The 22,426-nt window shown below is 42.0% G+C and overlaps 1 protein-coding gene across 3 annotated transcripts in view; it reads right to left on the reverse strand.

Moving 5' to 3' along the window:
* Positions 1-22,426, reverse strand: part of LOC129171388 (uncharacterized) — a 148,644-nt gene that overhangs the window by 68,681 nt on the left and 57,537 nt on the right. The gene's annotated exons all lie outside the window — the stretch shown is intronic.

Genomic DNA, 22,426 nt, shown 5'->3' on the forward strand with positions numbered 1-22,426 from the left:
AAAAGGTGCTGTCGTTGAGGGACTGCAGACGTAATGACGTGTCTCTAGCTTGGGGAACCTCACTCCATTCACTTACTACCAGTCTACACTGGGCACACAACGACTAGGCAAGTATATATTTTACGCATACAATGAATTTTTTGAGCGTGTGGTCTCTGGAATCCTTGGAACAACCGTTAGTTTGTGCAAAATGAACAGACTGCAGAACCTGAAGTTCTGAGCTAAAAGCCTCCATACTTTCACATGTAACATCAACTAAGATATGAGCATGTCAACATGTGGAAGCAGCCACTCCAAAAGGTGTTGCGTTGAGGCAAATCAGACGTAATGACGTGTCTGTGGCATGGGGAACCTCACTCCATTCACTTGCCAGTCTACACTGTAAGCACAATGACTAGGCAAGTACATATTTTGCACATATGGTGAATTTTTGTGGGCAGATGGTCTCTCTGAAATCCTTGTAACAACCATTAGTTTGTGCAAAATGAACAGAAAGGCTGCAGAACCTGAAGCTCTGAGCTAAACGCTTCCACACTATCACGCATAGCACCGGCAAACATACGAGCATGTCAACATGTGGAAGCAGCCACTCCAAAAGGTACCATCGTTGAGAGAATGCAGACATGCTGATGCGTCGCTAGCCTGGGGAACCTCACTTGATTCACTTTCTATCAGTGTTACACTGTAAGCACTATAAATACGCAAGTGCATATTTTGAGCATATGAATACATTTTTCATCTCTCGGGAATCCTTGTATCCCAAATTGACCAATTAGGAGAAAATGATCTGTGGAGGATCTCTGATGGGGGTGCAAACAATGCCCCTACAAAAAGGTACCAACGTTGAGCCAACGCAGACACAATGACTATGCAAGTGCATATTTTAAAGATATGGTGAATTATTTGAGTGAACAGTCTCTCTGGAATGCCAAAATGAACCGAAAGGCTGCAGAACCTGAAGCTCTGAGCTAAAAGCCTCCATATTTTCAAATGTAACATTGGCTAGTTGTTGAGACATGGGAGCATGTCATCGTGCAGGAGGAGCCACTCCGATGGTACAAACATTGAGGGAATACAGACGTGTTAATGTTTGTCCTGCCTGGGGAACCTCACTCCATTCACTTTCAGTTTTAGTTTGTATGCACAATGACTAGGCAAGTGCATATTTCGAGCATATGATTACATTTTTCATCTCTTGGGAATCCTAGTATCCCAAGTAGACCAATTAGGAGAAAATGATGTGTGAAGGATCTGGGCTGCAAGTGCAAACAATGCCACTTGAAATAAAGTTGCTGTTTAAAATAACAACTGTCTGTTTGTATAAAATAAACAGAAAAGCTGAAGAACATCAGGCTCTGAGCTAAAAAAAAAAAAAAAAGGAAAGAAAAAAAACATACTTTCAAATGTAACGCGCCCACTGATTGTTGTTGAGATAAATGAGCAAGTCAACATGCAAAAGGTGCCAACAATGAGGGAATGTAGACGTATCGATGCGCCTCCAGCCCGGGGAACCTCACTCCATTCACTTCCTACCATCTACACTGTATGTACAATGACAAGGCAAGTGCATATTTTGAGTGGATGGCCTCTCGGGAATCCTTGTTTCCCAAAAAGACCAATTAGGAGAAAATGATCTGTGGAGGATCTCGGAAGCGAGTGCAAACAATGCCGCTTGAAATAAAGTTGCTGTTTAAAATAACAACGGTCTGTTTGTGCAAGCCTTCAAAAAAAAAAAGGATTAAAAAATGTCAAGCTCTGGGCGACGGGTACCGAGGGAAAGACATCGGTGTTTATATCCCCGCCTCTTGGGCTCTCTAAGTGAGCTCCACTTGATGTGCAAAAAGGTGCGCTCTGAGACAGACGCCCTCCAAGTTTAGCAACGCTCGCTCGCCTTCCTGCAACCGCAGTGGGGCCCTCGAGGAAACGCTGGCTATCGTTCACTCAACAATCGCGCCGTCTTCTTCGCAGAGCCTCATCAAGCGAGGAGGAGAGAGGATGGGGGAGATAGAAGAGGAGTCAAATCCAGTCTGACAAAGACGGATGGAGAGACAAGACAAAGCTACAGAGGGAAGCAATGGAGAAGGCTTGGATGGGAGGGTGGGATATAAGGAAGACGGACTGGCGCCCATTTGGGGGGCAAAAAAGGAGGAGGGCCTCCCTCCTGGCGGGGCGGTGTGAGGCGTCAAGAGAGATTAGCTGGTGTGAAGCAGGAGCAGCTTGGATTGGACAAGTGTCAAGGACTGGACATTCTTCAGGAATGGGATGTGACGCCGGCTTTGCTGCAATATTCTGACTCCTCGCCGTATCGTTTCATTCACTTCCCCTCGGCCCACAACGAGCGAGGCCAGCTAAGGACCGCTAGCCTTTCTGCCCACAGGATGCACCAAAAATACACTCTTAATTTACTTAAATGCCTCAGAATGCGAGGTGGCGGCTGCACGCAAAGGCCAAACTTGTAGTCAGGGTGTAAATTAAAAACAACTTCATCTGGTTCACAGCAGCATTTTTGAGAGTATAAAGTAAAATACTGCCAATGAGTAGACGACAAACACTATACGAGTCTAGCAGAAGAGAGGATGAGTCACAATCTGCCAATAAGTGGAATAAGTGGAAGTCTGGAGTGTGTGAACAGATGATTTATTTATTACAGAGTAAAACAACTACCAAGTGTTTGAGGGAAAGGCTTCTTGAGACGTCATCTGTACTTCTGTGAAGATGACGTACAGATGACGTCTCAAGAAGCCTTTCCCTCGATGGACAACTCCTGTACGACTGAGAGCCTACACAGACGTACCAAGTGTTTGTTTTTTCCCCATCGAGTCTCTCTGTTGCCAGGTGATGTGTGCGTGAGTGACAAGAAGAGAAGCTCTGACCCGCTTGGGGAGAAGGTTTGCCACTTTCTGGACATTAAATTTACGCCAACCGGTCTTTTTAAAACTTTTTACATTTCTTGTATTTGGGTCGGTATCGAATCAATCATGGCGTCTCAGTGTTGGAAGCAGTGACGATTGCTCAATGACTAATTATGACTAATTATTAATTATTTCACAGTGATTCAATTCTACTGCTATTTACTCACTTAAATGACATAATCCCAGCGTTATCGAGTTTTATTCGTTTGCTGATTCATTAACTCATACCATCGTTGGAGGAGGAGTAGCTCGATGTTTTGTTAATTTTCCCAGTTGGAAGGTTGGAACTTTGGCAAATGTCGTAACATTTTAGCAAATTTAAATTGGGAGTGCAAAACAAAAGGTTTGTCAAGGGAAAATCTGCTCCTAGCTCCAAAATGGATGAGACGAGACGTGTTCTTTGAGAATAATGAGGTACACGTTAATAAAAGTTGCATGCAAGGAGACAAATACGCCCTGAGCAGACGGCTTCTCGAGAAAATGTCTCACTATTCGTGCTAAAATGTCACATATGCATACTTTGCACATATGCAAGAGGAGGTGTGTTCTCCAGAGGCGAAGGGCAGACTCATATGCCAAGACAACCAAGGCTGTTTGAATCAGGTGATAAGCATGTGGAGGACTTGTTTTGGAGACAAGAGGCATACTGTACATACTGTACATATGTGCATCATTAGAAGTAATATTAGTCAAATCAAATGGAATAATGGACACCAAACAGAAGCGCAAAAACAAACCATGTCTTCCGGACAAAGTTCCACAGGCAACTGATAAACGTAAAACTACAAAATAATAAGGTTTATGTTGAATACGGCTTTCAGTGGTAGTTTCCTTTTATAGTAATATTGTCATCATCGATACCCTTAGGAAACGTAAACATACATATACACAAAAAACATAGACTGCAATTTTTTGGCAGATACTCTGTTTGGGTTCTGGATTCTGGTTCAACCTGTGGACTGCACTTTGCTGGAAAACAGTCCACTTTCCTACTAAAGTGACGCACAACACCATACACTAAACGCAATGGATATATGGTTCCGAGATGCCGGGTCAGGTGACCACTCCCCCGCCTTGTAATCCAACAACAACCTCTCACCTGTGACTTTTTAACTCTCCATGTGTCTCGACTGCAAAGGCGCCACGCTTACAAGCTGCGGACACAAACAGCATGCGATGGATTAAGTGTTTCTCACCTCCCCCTCCTCCTCCTCCCTCGCAGTTTGAAAAGAACAACAACACACACATATACAGTATACAGTATACAGTACATACCACCACGTTATTATCACATTGCAGTGCCGCATCTCTGGAGAAGTGTCTGTTCGGAAAGATAAAAAACAGCCAAACAAACATCCAGCACCGCTTTTTCTACTTCAGCGAGTGCATTAGTGACCTTTTACGTCTCCCCGACGAGGAAACAGACTCCTAATAGGGCGAAAAGGCTGACAGTATTTTAACAAGGAATAAAAGCATTGCTCCGATGTGAGGCGTCGCTATCATGAACAAACGTGGGAAAGTTGACACAGGATGTGGACACAAATGCATGAAAAGCATCCATCACCTTTTCAGACCTTTCCGCATGCATTAGGCTGCAATACCGACTTTGGGGTTCCATCACTTAGTCACCTGCTCACAGGAGCACATAGTCTTTGGCCAGTCTACTGATCAGTCATTGCGGGAAGCACCAGTGATGGATTTGTGGATTATATCACCTTGTCACCATGCACATGCACAATTTAACGGTAGCGTAGCACTTGTTTACAGTGGGACATAGTGACTGTCCGGTCTCCCGTTTAGTGCCTGGGGCTGTTATTTTAATGGCCCTCAGCAAAAAATACAATTAAACAGCAAAACTAAAGAAAAAACAATGGCAAAAATGGAAGAAAAGACCAGTAATTTTAGGAGACTAATAGTTTTAATATTAAGAAAACAAGCGGTAATCGTTCAAGGAAAAAAGTCATAATTTTACAACAGTAAAGGTGTAATATTATGAGGAAATTAATTTATTTTAGAGGCATAAAGTAAATTTTTTTTTTTAAGGAATTTTTTTTAAGTCGTAATGTGAAAAACAAAAAATGATGCTATTTTTGTAAAGTTACGTTGGGAAAAAGTTATATTACGAGAATGAAATCGAAACATGTTGGAGAAAAAATATTCACAAGAATATAGTTGAAATATTTGTAAAAAAAAAAAAAAAAAAAAAAAAAACATTTTTAAATGCAAAAATGAATAAATGATTTAAAAAGTGTGACTGAAGGAAAAAAGTTGATATGAATAATATACTTTGTCACCTACAACTCAAAGTTTCAGATGGAGGCTGTTTTCCTTTCTCTACATATGACGTGGGTTGCTTTACAAAATGCAAAATATCAAAGAGGCCCCCGCATTCTTTGGTTTTTCAGGACACCCCTGTTTTAGTGGATACTAATTACCTTGTTTCCAAACAGTCATGGGCCGGTGTACAACTTAATCAATTCACAACGCTCCGCTCCGGTTTTCCTGTTGACAGGAACACATAACCATCGGCCGCTCTGGATGTCATATGCTACAGGCAGCACCAGTGATTGGCGGGTTTGATCACACAGTCATCGGCCGGTCAAGTACCAGTTTTGTCTACTGTTTGCTTCTAAGGCCAAAGTTTGAATAGAAATGATGATGTTTTGGAGTGTCATCCAGACGTAAATGAACGCTTTGTGCATATCATAAATAAATGTAAACAAATTAAATACAGTAGATGTAGTTTTTGAATTCAAGGGTTGTTGAGTGCTTGTGAAACTCGCAGAAATGGAGGTTATTTGTTGCCTTCATCTGCGAGATGACCCATCGGTTAGAGCCGTGGGAGGTAGTTGAGCTCACGCTAACTAACTCTGACTGCAGACAATATTTCTCACATCTCACTACATTCTATTCCATGGCTTTCATGCTGCTGAAGACCGACATGGTGCATACCACAATCTGCAAAAAAAGTAATGAATCAGAAGAGTGTCTTGATTGCAGCAACCGGGAGACACAATCTAAATAAAATGTTCTTATCGGCCTGACTGCAAACATGTAAGAACTGTCCAAATTTAGCTCGTTTGCTCCCGCTGCTTCCTGATGGTGCTCGTCATCCCGCCTTGTGTCACCTCTTCGGGGCAGGAGAGAGATCCACGGGAGGCGTAGAGGAGGCTCCACTGGTGGTTCCACATGGACGTCTATGATAAACACATGGCCAATATGCAAGCGGCACATTTGTCTGGATAAAGATGCCGATAGATGAATCATCACGGAGTATATGACACGTTCTCCAAACCTGCTGACTAAAAACCCCGGCAAGGGAGTCAAAACTTGCTTTTTTTTTGCCGTGTTCCATCACCGCCGCATCATAAAAAAAGATGAGTTAAGTTCATGAAAAACAGCGGCAAATAAAACCTTGCACTAACTGAAATATGTCAGTGATAACGGTCATGATGATTGGACACCGCATGATTTTTAGATATCAACGCATAATTAACCCATTAAGGTTTTATTCACGTGGTGTAATTTGGCCCCATAACGAAAGCCTAGCGTCTTGCTTTGCAGAACAGAAGGGGTTCAAGGCGCTTCCCACGCTAATTAACACGTGTGATGGCATTGGACACGAAAAACAATGATTGTTATTGGAGTTCCAAAGTTCCTGTACCTCACAAATATTATCTGTGTAGCAGAAATTGTGTGCGTATTTTGTGGTCCACCGCAAATCATTTTACAGGATGCAATTAGAGTACGGTTCATATCAGAGGAAGATCACGCCCCGTGATCTTGTAAAGATCTCTGCAGGTTCGGAAAAGGGGTCAGATAGAACGCTTGCACTTTCCCAGCACAACTTAATGATTATCCTGGTATATTTGTCATGCTTCGTGAAGTGAAAGTGTGCACACACTGTACATGACGTACACGTGCGCCCGCCCCATATGTTGCGGTGTCATATACGAACATTCACATGACCTCTGGAGATGAGCCAGTTCATTAGGACCACTTCATTATTCGTCTGTAATGCCATATGTTCCCATGACATGTCACCCCCCCCCCACACACACACACACGTGCACACATACACTTCAGAGTCCCATTAAGCTCTTTTGCACAGGGACTGACTATTATGAGCATACAAGTGAGTATATTATCATGGCTTGTTTACACAGGATGTGTGTGACCTCCTGCATTTGCATGCCAGCTTTACGTGACATATAATGTACAGCTTGTCCACACACGTCCATACCACAACGCTAAAAGTATTAAGATTGGGTGGTGGGAGACGATCACAATGTATCCCACACAACATTTTTCTGGATTTTTTTCTTTTTTGTTTATTGAAATAATTAAAAAAAAAATGTTTTGTTTGCAACTATGGAAGTTAATAATAATAATATTAATAATAATAACAGCAACAGTTATAGATAAAAGTTAATATTGTGTGATTTTTTTCTTCTTTTTTTATTAGCAGCATTTATTATTAGCAGTAGTAGTGCTGATAATATTGTTACTGTGTTAATTTTGTTGGTTGATAAAGGAAGAAAGAAATATTGTATATCTGCCATGTACATAATTTTTTTTTCTGCTTTTCACTGTCATGTCGTGAAATATTACTTGTACTATTATAATAATAATTCATGTATTAGGCATGTATACATACTGTATATGTACATATTTATATTTTATTTATAGTGTTGATAATATTTTTTTTCAGCTTTGAGAAAAGGAAAACAAATTGTATCTGCATTGTGTTTTATAAAAATAATTTAAAAATAATAATAATAATAACAACAACAATAATAATAACAATAATAATCAACAGTAATAGTAATAATAATAATAATAACAATAATAATAATAATAATAATAATAATAATAATAATAATAATAATAATAATAATAATTCCATTCCATTCCATTTTCCTCCACTTATCCGGGTCTGTGTCGGGGGGGGGGCAGCAGTCTTAGTAGGGAAGCCCAGACTTCCCGGTCCCCGACCACCTCCTCCAGCTCCACCGGGAGGACACCAAGGCGTTCCCAGGCCAGCTGTGAGACATAATGCCTCCAGCGTGTCCTAGGTCTTCCCCGGGACCTCCTCCCGGCTGGGCATGCCCGAAACACCTCACCAGGGAGGCGTCCGGGAGGCATCCGGACTAGATGCCCGAGCCACCTCAGCTGGCTCCTCTCGATGTGAAGGAGCAGCGGCTCTACTCTGAGCTCCTCTCGGATGACCGAGCTCCTCACCCTGTCTCTTAGGGTGAGTCCCGCCACCCTACGAAGAAAACTCATTTCAGCCGCTTGTATCCGCGATCTCGTTCTTTCGGTCACGACCCAAAGCTCATGACCATAGGTGAGGGTGGGAACATAGATCGAATAATAATAATAATAATAATAATAATAATAATAATAATAATCACAATAAACATTATATTTAGAATTATTATTTTTCTTAGTTTATTTTATTACTTGTTTTAATTTCACTCCATTTCAAAGAAAAAAAACAATTTAAAAAATACACATTTAGAATAAAAAGAATGCAGAAAAGCTCAATTGTATCAACATTACAGAATTATTATAATGATTATTATTATTATAATGTATGTAGTAGTCATATTATTCTAATATTATTTTTTTCTGTTCTTATTATTAATACCACTTTCCTTTCCTTACATTCCATTCCAGAAGTTGCTGAAAACACAGACTAAAGGTGCTCTACCTGATGAGGATGTTGGTAAATGACAAGTTAATCAACTTTGAAACAAAAAATGTCATCAATTTGCCAAATTGAAGTAGTGGCCAATGTTGAGATCTCAAGTAGCGTTAGACCTGCAAGATATGCGCTGCATAAAACTGTCACAAATAAGATCTAGCCCTTTATCAGACATGAAAACGTGCATGTAACTAATTATAATAAGTCATTATTATAATGAAATACGATGGTAATGCTAAATGTAGCGATGGAGGTCAACTGACTGGGGTTGAAAGTAGGGTCATAGCTTTTACCTGAACTACTATGTGGCCGCAAAAAGTCAAGTAGACAACACACACAAAAACAATTAGCCAGGGTGAAAGTTGTAAAGTGAATTCATTAACCTGCTGACAGGCTGGGAACGAAGCAGGAAGCGATGAGCGACGAGCGCGGTGAAGCGGCGCAAAGACCGAAGAGGAAACAAACGTCAATAAAAAAAAAAAAGAGCCAACATGAGCTTCCTGCGCTGATCCTCATCTAACCACAAATCGTTAGGAGGAGCACGCTTTGAGGAGTCTTTGTCGTTAAACGCGCACACATCGGAGGAGGAAGTGGCTCCATGGAGACGTTCAGTCAGCCATCTGCCAAATTAGGCCAGGAGCCACAAGCACAACTTCACTCTTCTATTCCATTTTCAATTACTCGGCTGCAGGCGTAAACGTGCCCAAAAAACACACATTAATTTTTACACAAGCGCTCAAAGTGACATATATAATGTTATGATTTATTAATGCGCATAGTCACTCTTACTGCTTAATCCATAATGGATCACTTCCCAGCACACGCGATGTCGCTGCCAAGCTAAATCCCCATGGGAACACATGACGTATCCACATGTATGTGCACAACAACATGCTCCATTCATTACAAAAAACAAACACAACGAAGTGGTGCCAGGAGAGGCGCCTGAGCCAGACTGGCTTCTGGCGCCAACTCCGCCCCCTTCCCAAAATGTCAGAGGTGAGCGCAGCGGGGTGGGCGCGAGGTGATGAACGCGCCCGGCTGAAAATGTCACAGTGTCACGTGTTGCCATGACAGCCGGGCAAAGTTTGGCAAAGACCTGAGCGCAGCCACGGCCGAAAAGGCCAAATAATTTGCTGAAGCTAATTGAGACTGAAAGTTGCACTGGAAAGAAGACCGACGCTATTAAACAACCGAGCTGCACTGTATTGTACTCTTCACCTATTTTAAAAACGTCTCAGAGGTGCCACAATCTAGCTTTAGAGCTGGAATTGAGACAGTTTAGACAGGCTTTTGGTAAGCCCTAAGGGAACACACCGTTTTGTGTGTCTGTGGCTTTAATGCTAATGACAAAGTGTCTGTCTCCAAGGTTGGATGTCCATGTCCACACTGCAGGTCAATTCCCATTTTTTTGCTCACATATAACCTGTATCTGATTTTTTCATGTGTGTGTGAGCAGCACAATTCCGATTTTTCTCAAATGCGACTCAGGCCTCGTTGGTATGTGGATATAAATACGATATGCATGCGATGCGACTGCAGTATGAACGGTCAGGTCGAATATACAATATCCGACCTATATGTCATCGAAAGGCGTGCTTTATCGTGCAAAACTTGGATGAAGGTACTCACCGATGTAGGCAAAAGTTGTTCTCATCCGAAAATTATAGCGAAGCAGCGCTCGTCAATGTCTCGCCACTCCTGCCTCAGGCATCCACCACACGCACCTTGGAGCACATGTGGCAGCAAGTTGTCTACGAACGTCCACAGCCAAAATTCTTGCCCTCTTTCTCCTTAATCTCCTCCATGGAATCATTTGGTTGAGAAAATATTGACTCCCATTGCACAAAATCCTTGAAATTGGCAAAAATGCATTAAGGAGAGCATGCTAGTAATGTGTGGGTCGATACTGAAATATCGACACCAGCTCTTCATGCTCTTTCATGCCTTTATTGGCCTGTGGCACATTTTAAAAATATAATTTAAGAAGAAAACTAAATTTTTTTTTAAAAAATGGCAGTAATTCTACAAGAAGTCCAAATAAAAGTTGTCATCTAAAAAGAAAAAGTTGTAATTTTATTGCAATAATGTCGTAAAATGTGGAAAAATAATATTTTAGGAGCATAAAGTTATCACAGAATATAAATATACAAATATCACAGTTTGTTTTTTTTTAAGTTGGAATATTATAGAATTATGAGCTGAAAATTTACAAGAAGGAAGTTGAAATAGGAAAACCGCATAAATGGAAAAAAAACTGCTCTAGTTCTGCAAGAATAAAGTAAATATTAAGAGAAAAAAGGCATCAAAAAAGGTCAGAATTGTACAAGAATAAACAGGTAATATTGTGAGGAAAAATGATGTCATTTTAGTAGCATATTGAAATATTAAAAGGACTTGAAATATTAAAAGGAAAAACAGGACTTTTGGAAAATTAGGTTGGGGAAAGTTATGTTATTACAGGAATAAAGTCAAAATATTATAGGAACAAAGTCATGGTATTATGAGAAGAAAATGTATGAAGATTAAATATTTGGAAAATTGAAAAAAAACAACAACAATAACGAGACAAACAGAGCAAAGACCAAAGGTGATACTAATAATATGCTGGTTCACCGATATCACGAAGCTGAGATGCAGCTTTTCTTGAAATATATACTGTATAACTTCTTAGCATATCTATGTGTTGCTTCACAAAATCTCAAAGTAGCCCTGGCATCCTTTCATTTTTCACTATGTGGCCCTTGGTGGAAAAAGTTTGGACACCCTATAAAATAAAATATATAAAATGTCTTTTTTTTACTAACATTAGTACACATTCATGTCACACTAACTTGCTATGACTGTCTGCTCGGTTGTCTCTAAAACAAGCCCTTCATATGCTTATCACCTGATTTAAATAGCCTTGGGTGTCTTGGCATGTGAGCCTGCCCTTCACCATCACGAGATCACCCCTACCCTTACATATGCGGTTTCCAAAAATAGACATTTTAAGGGGCATATGAATTACTCTTGGTTTTTCATCATGCGCTGGTGTTCCCGGAATGTAAGTCCTGCAACAAGCGGGACTTTGCACCTACACAACGTAATAGATGCCATATGTCACATCCAACAATGTAACATTAAGGGGTGGGATGGGGGGAGACAAATGTTAACAACACTAGGACAGCAAACTCACATTTTAACAGCAACATCATGCTAAGTTAGCCTAAACACTACACAGCTGTCCTCCGTGAAGTGACGTCTGTTCATGAATTTGTTTTATGGTAATTTTTTTGCATCTTTGGTCGCTGGTGTCCTCATTAAGGGGACATGACAGGAGTCCAATGCGGTGTCAGGAATTGTCATCATTGAACGCTCAGAGAACAAACACTCGAAGCTCTGCCATCCCACCTCCTTATACGGGTCAGAGCGCTCGCATAAATCCCCCAAAGTATTCGTCCGCACGTATCGTACACACTCGTACTTTCCGACTTGCGCAACACAATCACCTCCCGCTACACCAAAGGTCAAGTGTCGACTTTGACAAAGGCCAAAGTCACTTTTCACCCGCTGCCTCCAATTTCCCTCGCTGTCTTTCCAATCAGAGTGATCCGTCTCTCCACCTGAAAAGTCTTATACTTTGCTCCAAGTTTCACTGTGGGAGCTTTGAGTTTTTGCCAAATATACAATAACTAAAAACTTGATGATTCATTGAAGTCAGATTCATTACTAAAATCACCGCAATAAAAAATAAAGACGCTTCAAAGATGTCGAAATGAAAATAAAAATACACAATAAATCTTAAGACTATTTTGTCATGAAATTAGTTGGACTTTGTTCAAAAATGAAAGATCTGAAAGTTGTAGGAACATGCAAATTACTTGAAAAACAAATTTGTTTTATTTTATGTTGGGACAAAAATTGTGGTCAGCGTACACATACATTTGACTAACATGTTTTGAGGGGAATTCAGTAAGATTTTTAACAAAACAAGTTTTACATTTCGGCCAAGCAAAGCATTTCATTAGTTATTGCTTCAGAGGCGCTGCAAAGATGTCAACCTCCCTTTGGGCTCCTCTGCCTCCCCCCAGTGGACAGAGGCAGCATTGCAGCACCCCGGCAGCAATAACTGATGATGAAATGCTTTGCTGGGACGAAGTTCAAATAGCTCTTGTTTTTGTTTTGTTTTTTTAACTCGTATTGATACTCGCCATGTATATTTCTTACCTAGCTGTTGAGTGTTAAGTTGCTGTGTGCTGATTTTAGTGTTCTTTGTACGAAGACACCGTAAGTCAGACTGTTATATTGAGTAATGACCTCCTGCTATTTCCAATGGGTTGACGAGCTTGTCGTGAGTCCACTTATAGCTTGTGATTGGCTTCTGCCAAAGAAAGGGCTACCGTTTCCTCACTGACTCGTGAACGGCACAGTATTTAAACGTTTAGTAGCAGCTGTGAAGTAAAGGAGATGTCACGATATTTGCGCACCAACCCTCCTGTCAAGCTTGCGTTCCATCCTTCTCTCACTCGTAAACAAGACCCCGAGGTACGTAAACTGTTCCACTTGGGGAAGGATCTCATCCCCGACCCGGAGACGGCACTCCACCCATTTCCGGACAAGAACCATGGACTCGAACTTGAGGGTGATGATTCTCATCCCAGCCGCTTCACACTCAGCTGTGAACCGATCCAGTGAGAGCTGAAGACCATGGCCCGACTAAGCCACCAGACCACATCATCTGCAAAAAGGAGAAACCCAATCCTGCATCCACCAAAGTGGCTTCTAGTCAACGTCCTGCCTGTCTGTCCATAAAGGTTATGAACAGAATTGGTCACGAATGGCGTCCGGGAGAAACTCTGTAATAGAGTCTCATTGAGAGGAGCCAGATGAGGTGGCTCGGGGATCCGTTTAGGACGCCTCCCTGGAGAGTGTTCAGGGCACGTCCGACCGGTAGGAGGCCTCGAGGAAGATCTAGGACATGGAGAGACTGACTCTCAACTGGCCCGGGAACGCCTCGGGACCCGCCGGGAGGAGCTGGACAAAGCAGCTGCCCCCACGACCCGACCTTGGATAAGCGAAAGAAGATGCTTGGATGGATACACACACAGTTTGCAGTGTTATGTTTTGCTTTGGGTTTTTGTGTTGCTTTCCAAAATACTGAGAACACTTTCCACTTACTATTGATTTGTTGTGAGAACCACTGTTTTAAGTGAACATGTTAATTAGCAGTGTGTCGGCACACTAGAATTACAAGCGCAGTGCAGGGGATGTCATCCAGGTGGTAAAAAAACCAAACATTCACTGTGCACAGATGCAGCGCTCTGTGTTATTTCCACTCTATAAACAGCGGCGGCCACACGAGATGAAAACAGGTGTTGGCATTAAAAGTCTCCAGGGGACGAATGTCCACCGTACCTGCAGCTTCACCACCCCGTCCTCCCCCTTTTTTGCCTTTTTACCAGCCAGGCCTCGTGTCCGGGCCACTGGATAAAAAAAAAAAAAAAGAATCTCTTCCCATCCGTCTGTCTCTGCCGAGCTGTTAGTGTGCCGGCGCCACGGGGGAACAGCGAGACCGAGAGTGAGCCTTCCAGAGCAAATTATGTACATTTAAATGAAGCGTTTCCTTGAGTCTGCTCGGCTCAGCGCTGAGAAAAGAGTTCAGACGGAACGGAGCTGGAACAGGAGGTTAAGAGGCTGAGTCTGTGTGTGTGTGTGTGAGGAATACTCTGAGTAGGAGTGTAAAACTTAAGTGGACCCCGGGCCCTCGCTTACCCTTAATAGCTGACTGTCCACCTCCTCCTGCTGCATTAGAGCTGTGGTTGCAGGGCGTGGGGGGGTGGGGTGGATGCTGGAACCATTTTTCATATTTATTTATTCTATTTTCTTCCTAAAATGTGCCGGCTACAACCAGGCAGCGAGCGCTTCGAAGCAGCTTTCTGCGCAGCTAGCGGAGACGGCTCGGGACAAAGTTCTGTAATTATTGGCGAAGTGTGGAGATATTTGGTAAACACTTGTCATGAGTCCATCCTTACAACATTTTGACAAAGTTTTGATGTACCGTACATATAGGACGTGTAGTGTTGTGATGTAGTACCACTTAGTGCAAAAAGCAACGATCTGAAATTAGCCGGAAAGTGGAAATGTTGAATTTCTTCAAAAACAAAAACACAGGAAAGTACTGTTTTGATGGGAATTTGGACAAAAATAAATGAGCACTAAAACAGGTCTACACATGTTTGTGCATGAGCTGAAATGAAAGATTTTTTCTACGTACACAAAAGGCCAATTTCTCTCAAATATCGTTGACAAATCTGTGTGCTCTGTGCACTTCTAATCCATCCCCCTTAAAGATGTAGCACATCGATATGCTGATGAGACAGCATGAATCTTGCACACGTGTGCCTTTGGGTGGCGACAATAAAAGGCAAAATGTGCAGTTTTATGACTAGGGTTGGCCATTGTTTGAATTTAAACCATTCCGGTTCCGATTCACATTCCTGGTTTCGATTCGGGTTCCTAAACATTCTCGATTCTGATGCTAAAGAGGCAGGCTCATAAAAGTTTGCATGGTTTAAATGACGATGCTGAGTTCTTTTTGGATGAAATGTATGAACATGAATTGTTTAAGAGCCACGTTTGTCAAAATTGTCCCCCAGCCGTGGGGGTGGCCACTGGGGTGGCTGGAGAGTGACTAAGGGTGGCCGTAGCTCCGCCACTGTCTGGGAACACCGGTTTCCTCTCACATTCCAAAAACAAAATACAAGGCTCTAAATTGTCCATAGGTATGAATGTGAGTGCCCTGCGATTGATTAGTGACCAGTCGAGGGTGTAGCCTGCGTCTCACCAAAGTCCAGCTCCAGCATACCCCGCAATCCTCTTGAGGAACACTTTCAAACTTTTGAAAAGTAGTATACTTGCTTTGCTGCGTCAATGTTGTTGTAACCTATTTTTTATGACACCTTTATTTTGTTCCCACAAGAAAACAGGATTTAGCCCAAAGCACTCTTATTTTGAAGGTCGGAAGTGTGTTGTGCGGGTTGAGAAGTTCCCTTGATTGTTGCTATGTTGCTAACAGAGACTTGGTGTGATGTTACCACATCAGCTAGCATCCTGAAACCCTGGGTTACATTGGCATGAGACAGACGTCATTTATTGTTTGACTCCCGTGATTCTGGTTGCTTCGAGGCAGTCTGACGTCGCGCATCAAAGTCGAGATACTCTGTTACACCATGAATGTGTGAACATTAATCATGTTGGCCGTGCACCCTCCGTTGCATGATATCATTGTGTTGCAAATGTTGCACTGAGCCGTCCGCTCTCTTATGAAGCTAAGCCAAACTTTTTAGACGCTTCTTTCCTCCGGTCGGCGAAGTGGGCATCGAAACAAGGAATCGAAATAAAAACATTTGAACGATCCCTGGGAGAATCTGAATGTTAGTTCCGGTTCCCGTCGATGCTGGAGACTCAATGCCCAACCCCATGTATGACCCAGCACAACGCCAGTGATGTAATACAAATAACACTAATATTTAATATGCTTTGTCACCTATGTGCACATGCAGGCTGTTCTTTTGTTTGTTGCCTGATTTGATTCCAGGATTTATTATTATCTGAAAAAATATTTTTTTAAATATTCATTTCTTCTATTTTCTTCCCAAATCTTCATCGTCTACAGCCAGGCAACAACTCCTTCACAGGCGGCCTTCTGCACAACTAGCGGAGATGCAGCTGGAATAAGTTCCAGCGCACACCTGTGGCTCGGCGTTCAGCCAGCACACAATGCATCATGGGGCTTCTTTTTTGTTTGCCGCCCTGTTACATTATTTACCTCCAGGGCCCAGCTTAGGTGTTCGGATGCCATTTATCATCCGGGGAGAAATCTGGTTGAAAACTTGATGAATAAGTAAAGATAGTTCCTGCTGCCTGCCACACACACTTCCTGTCTTTTTCACGGGCAAAAAGCGGTGAGAGATGGGATCGCCGAGTGGACCGCACATAAATCAAAACAGTCGTTGTTGAGACCTGGAGAAACTCTCCTTTTGGTGCCCAAAGTTTTGGTCACAAGAAGTCCTGAAACACTACTATAAATTATAAAAAAAAACATTTGTACGCACATGCAGTACTAAAAAATTGCAAATAACAACAACAAATTAAGGCACAAAATCATTCAATGATCTTGAATGCAAAATGTCCATTTGGTAGCAGTATCGGCGATACTGGTCCTGTATTTACTTGGTACTGGACCAATACCAAGATATGCTGTATCGCCCACCTCTAGTAAGCATGTTATGTACCTTAATGCAACTTTGAGAAAACAAATGTTGTCTGTGTAACGTGAAGGGTGCCCTCCCTTTGGTGAGATGCTGCACGATACAGTCATCAGCTTCTACCAGCACTTAGAGCTCCCTACACTGTACACCCTGCAAGCTCCCATCAGCCGATTGTGAGTAAAAGTAAGAATTTTACATTGCGGAACGCACAATAATCCCAAACGGGCAGGAAGCGAGAACAGCCGCGATGCAGCCCGAGCAGAATTAAAATAGAACCAACCAATTAAACACACAAGAAACAGACGCTGTGTCACCTGTGAACAAAGAGCTTGTTCTCACAAAGAAGGATTTTCGATGGAAAAAATGAAGCGTTGCCAAGGGAAAATTGACTGAAATACATGCAAGCTGCATTTTTTTAAGTATGATGTAACGTCATGAAATAAAGTGGAAAAATGTGGCATTAAATAATCAAGGAAAATGCCATTAAATAACTGAAATGAATGAAAAGAAATTATTTAGAAATAGGTTGAATATAATTTCAAATGGCATTTCCCATTTTAAATAAATTATAAATATTCAATTATAATATAAAAAATTACAACATGCATTATAAATGATTAAATACAATAATACACATTTTGGCACAACAATTTCATTAAGTGATAGTAAATATTTATATATATGTAATATATATTAGATATTAATTACATTTAAAGACATTAAATGGAAAATATATATTTTTAAATTGATATTACCAAAATAAATTTGTAAATTGTAAATTTGTAAAAACACAGTTATATTTTTGCAGTTAAGGGCGAAAAATAATTACGTTCATGTTAACTTGGCCCAAATACAACCGCGTAAGTGAGTTGAGTTTCCCTTCATTTAACTTCATCACAACAAATTGAAACTACTTGACCGTTTCACGTACATTGTTGATCTAGCCGCTATACGTTACATACTATTATTGGTAGAAGTATTACTACATGCGGCTTGCCCATGGTGCTGGAAAGAAGCTAAATCAAATATTGTGCTTAATATTTTGCGAGGACACAAAGTAAACTAGCTGAGTGTTTGAAGTATTCCCACGAGGACTGTAAGCAACTTTTTGGCGCACTAACACCAACAAGCTTCTAAGCCGCAAGCACACCCCTGAATGAAATATTTGCTGTGTCCGGCAGGAGACAAATCTATGCTGGGCTTTCATGAAAATAGTGTCTATGCGGCAATATCTTCTGTAGGCTGAGACCCGAGTCTCCTAGGGACCAATTGAGCGAGTGCTCTTCCATCCCTGGGCTTTGTGTGCTAATTACAAGGGTCAGAAGACTGATGGCTTAACAGGGAAAGGGTTATAAGATGAGGTTATGAGTGTCCGCATTTCCCCCCCATTCTGCTGGATGAGCCTCGGCTGACGAGGAAAATCAAATCGGTGAGCTGCCGCAGGGTTGGGGGGGTCTGCTGTTTGAGCTGCAGGTAGCCCCCGGCCAGCGCTACGTGGAGGTCATGTGAAGGGTGCCCTCTTGTTCTATATGTTGACTCATGAGTTAAAGCTCCCCCTTCAGAGACCAGAAGTCGGCCGTAAAGAGGCCAGATGTGCGAGAACGACATGTGCGGACCCGATGTGTCACCCCGCCCACCACACACCCTCCTCATGTGGCTGCTCAATTAAAGCCCCACTCATTGATTGTGACACTCTGCAGCCAGGGAGCTTCTCCTGCTGCAGCCATCCACCTCCTAAGGAAGTGGTAACATGCCAACATGGTCGTGTTCGTCGACAGACTACAACATGCCACAAACGATAATGACAGTGTTTTGGTCATGACACAGCAGCAGCCTCAAGAGGAGGCTTAAAAGGCAAGGAGAGCAGTGTGCATCGTGGGTATTGCAGGACTCCACGTGACAGCGATGTATCATGCAAGCGACCGAGCTAATGTTCCTTTTAAGTTGTGTGGCTGTCAGTAGTGCGTCATTCACACACTTGCCAAGAAGACCAAGAAGGAGGCAACATCGCAGGCGTCTGTGGACTTGACATGCTAATGCTAAAAAAGCTAACAACAACCCTGCAGACAAGTAGCATTGCCTCACAGCACACCCCTCACATTTTAGCACTCATTTTCACGACAGCATATCTTCTCAAGCGACAATCCTTCATTTAGAGTAGTCAGTGCACAGCTTTTACACTGAAAAGGAGTCACCAAACATCCATTATTCTTTTAATAGTTGGCAACACAAGTGAGTACACCTCACGGAGTCTACATGTCCACAATTGTGTCCTTGGTGTGAATATTAATATTTAGTGTGAGCAACACTGATAGCTAGCACTGCCTTAATCCTCTTGGGTGTGAAATCTTCCTCTCACTCCATGATGACATCACCGGTTGAACTGGTGGATGTTAAGCACCTTGCATTCTTCCTTTCTTCCTAAAGCAGCATTATCTAGCACTGCCATTAATCCTCTTGGTTGTGGAATCTTCCACTCCTCTGTGATGATATCACTGGTGGAGCAGGTGGATGTTACACACCTTGCACTCCTCCTCCTTCCTTCTTTCCTTCCTGCCTAAGGCAGTGCTATTTAGAACTTCCTTAACCCTCTTGGGTGTGGAATCTTCCACTCCTCCATGATGATATCACCATTGGAGCTGGTGGATGTTAGGCACCTTGCACTCCCCCTTCCTTCTTTCTTTCCTCCTAAGGCAGTGTTACCTAGCATTGCCTTAATCCTCTTGGATGTGCAATCTACCACGCCTCCATGATATCACTGGTGGAGGTGGTGGATACTAGGCACCTTGCACTCTTCCTTTCTTCCTAAGGTTGTGTTATCTGGCACTGCCTTAATCCTCTTGGGTGTGGAATCTACCAGGCCTCCATGATGATATCACTGGTGGAGGTGGTGGATATTAGTCACCTTGTAGTCCTCCTTCCTTGTTTCCTTCTTAAGGCAGTGTTATTTAGAACTTCCTTCACACTCTTGGGTGTAGAATCCTCCACTCCTCCATGATGATATCACGAGTGGAGCTGGTGGATGTTAGACACCTTGCACCACTCCTCCTTCCTTCCGCTTGATTGAGGAAACCGACTTGGGCACCCCATCACATTCAACTTCCTCAGCAAGGCACTTGATCATCTGGGTGCTGTGTTTGGGCTCCTTATGTTGGAAAACAGTTTCTGCTTCACAATGGCACAGTACATGTTGGAATTTATGATGATAATGGACCACAGCTCACCCAGTGACAGCAGCACTCGTGCAGTCCCAGACAATGCCGCTACCACCACCATGCTTGAGTGGAGGCAAGACACAATAATCTTGGTACTCACTTGTGTAGCCAGATATTTCGACAACGATGGCCGCGTGTTGACTCATTTTCAGTGGATGGTAAACCTACACTGCTATACACACAGTATGTACTGCATACCCATGTGTACTTTCTATCTCGTACCTTACAAGACATAGTGTCATAAAAAGGTGCTTTTGGGAGGGAGTGCACCCATTTCACTCATTCTGGAAACAAGCTTAATTGGCACAGTGCATGCGCATCCGAAGCGGCACGATATAAAATGCCACCTTTTTAGCGGCTTTAAGCTCTTTGTTACGTAATGTAACCTTCTTGTGACTTCCTCGTGAGAACAGTGACAACTTAGTTTATTTTTTTCCAGGCAGAACAAAAAAAAAAAAAAAAATAGAATCCATCTCTAAAAAATAAATGTGGGTCAGCAAAAACAAAGAACACTCATCGACTCTCACCAATTACGCCGTGAAATTTCCTTAGCCGAGATATGCAAATGGGTTCCGCCAGGATACCCGTGGAACATTTACGCACACACACACATACATAGATATATACTGTATATACACACACACACACACACACACTGCAGATGTATTTCCACTCATGCTTGACGTATAAATGAGCACTCTCAAAGAGCACGTATTAAAGCATTAATGTGCAGCACGACCTCTCCCACCCGATGAGTAACCCAATTATTCTTCAAATGAGACGTCGGAGAGTCTTTCGTTTTGTCTCATTTCATACAAATCAGACAGCAAATTATACAAAGTGGGCAATGTCTATAAGGAGGAACATATACGAAATTGGTACCAGCTGATTATAATGGACAGTATCATTATCTATCAGGATACGATATGATACTATTATGTGGTTGACCAATAAAAATAACCCTTTTATAACAATTGTTGTATTTTAAATGAACTTCTCCATGTTTTCCTTTCATTCTTGTTATTCTTTCAATAAATTATTGCAAAATTCCTGAATTATAAGTACTAACGTAACACTCATGTCCAAATACTGGGAAACACACACTCGATGCATGTTTCTCACCTTTTCACTTTCACACAAACTCAACTTTCACTTTCCAGGCACACAGGCTTAAGTTTCACTTCCTAGAGGGTTGTGACAACTGCTATGCACTGCACACTCTGTGTACTTTGATTGTGGCTCTTCCTCACTGAGTACAGTGGAGTAACCAAATATATTGCTCTTATTTCTTTTAATACGATTTGAACAACCTTGACTTCTCCGATAGCAATGCGAACCAGGAAGGTATGGTGAGTTACGATTCCCACCCCAATGCTGCCCCCTGTTGCCTCGCCTATAAAAATGAAGTGTGATGCAAAAGTACATGAAATTGGTACCAGTTGACAACATTGCAATGTATCATACACTTATGTTATGATACAGTACCGGTAAAATCAAATATCAATAATGCCGCTGTCTGATGAAAAACAAGTATTTCCACTGTCTGCATGTCCTGTTGACCAATTAGAAACACTACTCGTTTTCTTTCACTATATCGATAATCGCACAATCGCTCTATCATAACTACTGCTTATCGTGATAATATTGTATAAAGTCAGGTAGTCTACAGTTCACACAACTATGCTGCCCCTTGTTGACGAGGAGAGCGACAGGACTACCTCAAAAATAAATGCATTCATTTTTAGCCTCAAAGTGATGTGGAAAAATGTTAAATTGGTATCAGTTGATGACATCGCAATGTATCGTATCATTATGTTATGATTCAGTATCAATAAAATAAAATCGCCCAATGAAAGCAACACTTTATTGCACTGTACTTATAGCAACTCACACAGCTGAACCTTGGTTAGCATACGCCAAGGTTAGCGTGTTTTTTCGGTTAATGTCAAAATTCGTCGATGTCAAAAATATGGTGTGCGTCTTTTCGTGTTATTAATACACTGCGTGAATCCAACTGTGTTCTTAGTGTAATTTTTTAGAACAAAAAGTGCTTGTTAGCAGCTTGCTAACACATGGAAACAGGAAACGTAAGTCAGCTCAGTCGTTGGTCTATAATGTCATCAGCGGTTGACACTGTAGTTCTTTGCTAACTAACAGAGTTACGCCACAAGTCTATGCTTTTCTTTTAATCACAGCTGCAAAATAACCCACAGTGGAGCCAAAGGATTCAAGAAATAACTCGTAGCAAAACATGCAGGTGGAGCCGGAGTGGATCTCACCGCCACATTGCCGTCTTTGTCAACAATCACCTCTTCATTCGAGGTAATTCACTCCTCATTT

This window comes from Dunckerocampus dactyliophorus, chromosome 18 (assembly GCF_027744805.1).
Source record: "Dunckerocampus dactyliophorus isolate RoL2022-P2 chromosome 18, RoL_Ddac_1.1, whole genome shotgun sequence".
NCBI lineage: Eukaryota > Metazoa > Chordata > Actinopteri > Syngnathiformes > Syngnathidae > Dunckerocampus > Dunckerocampus dactyliophorus.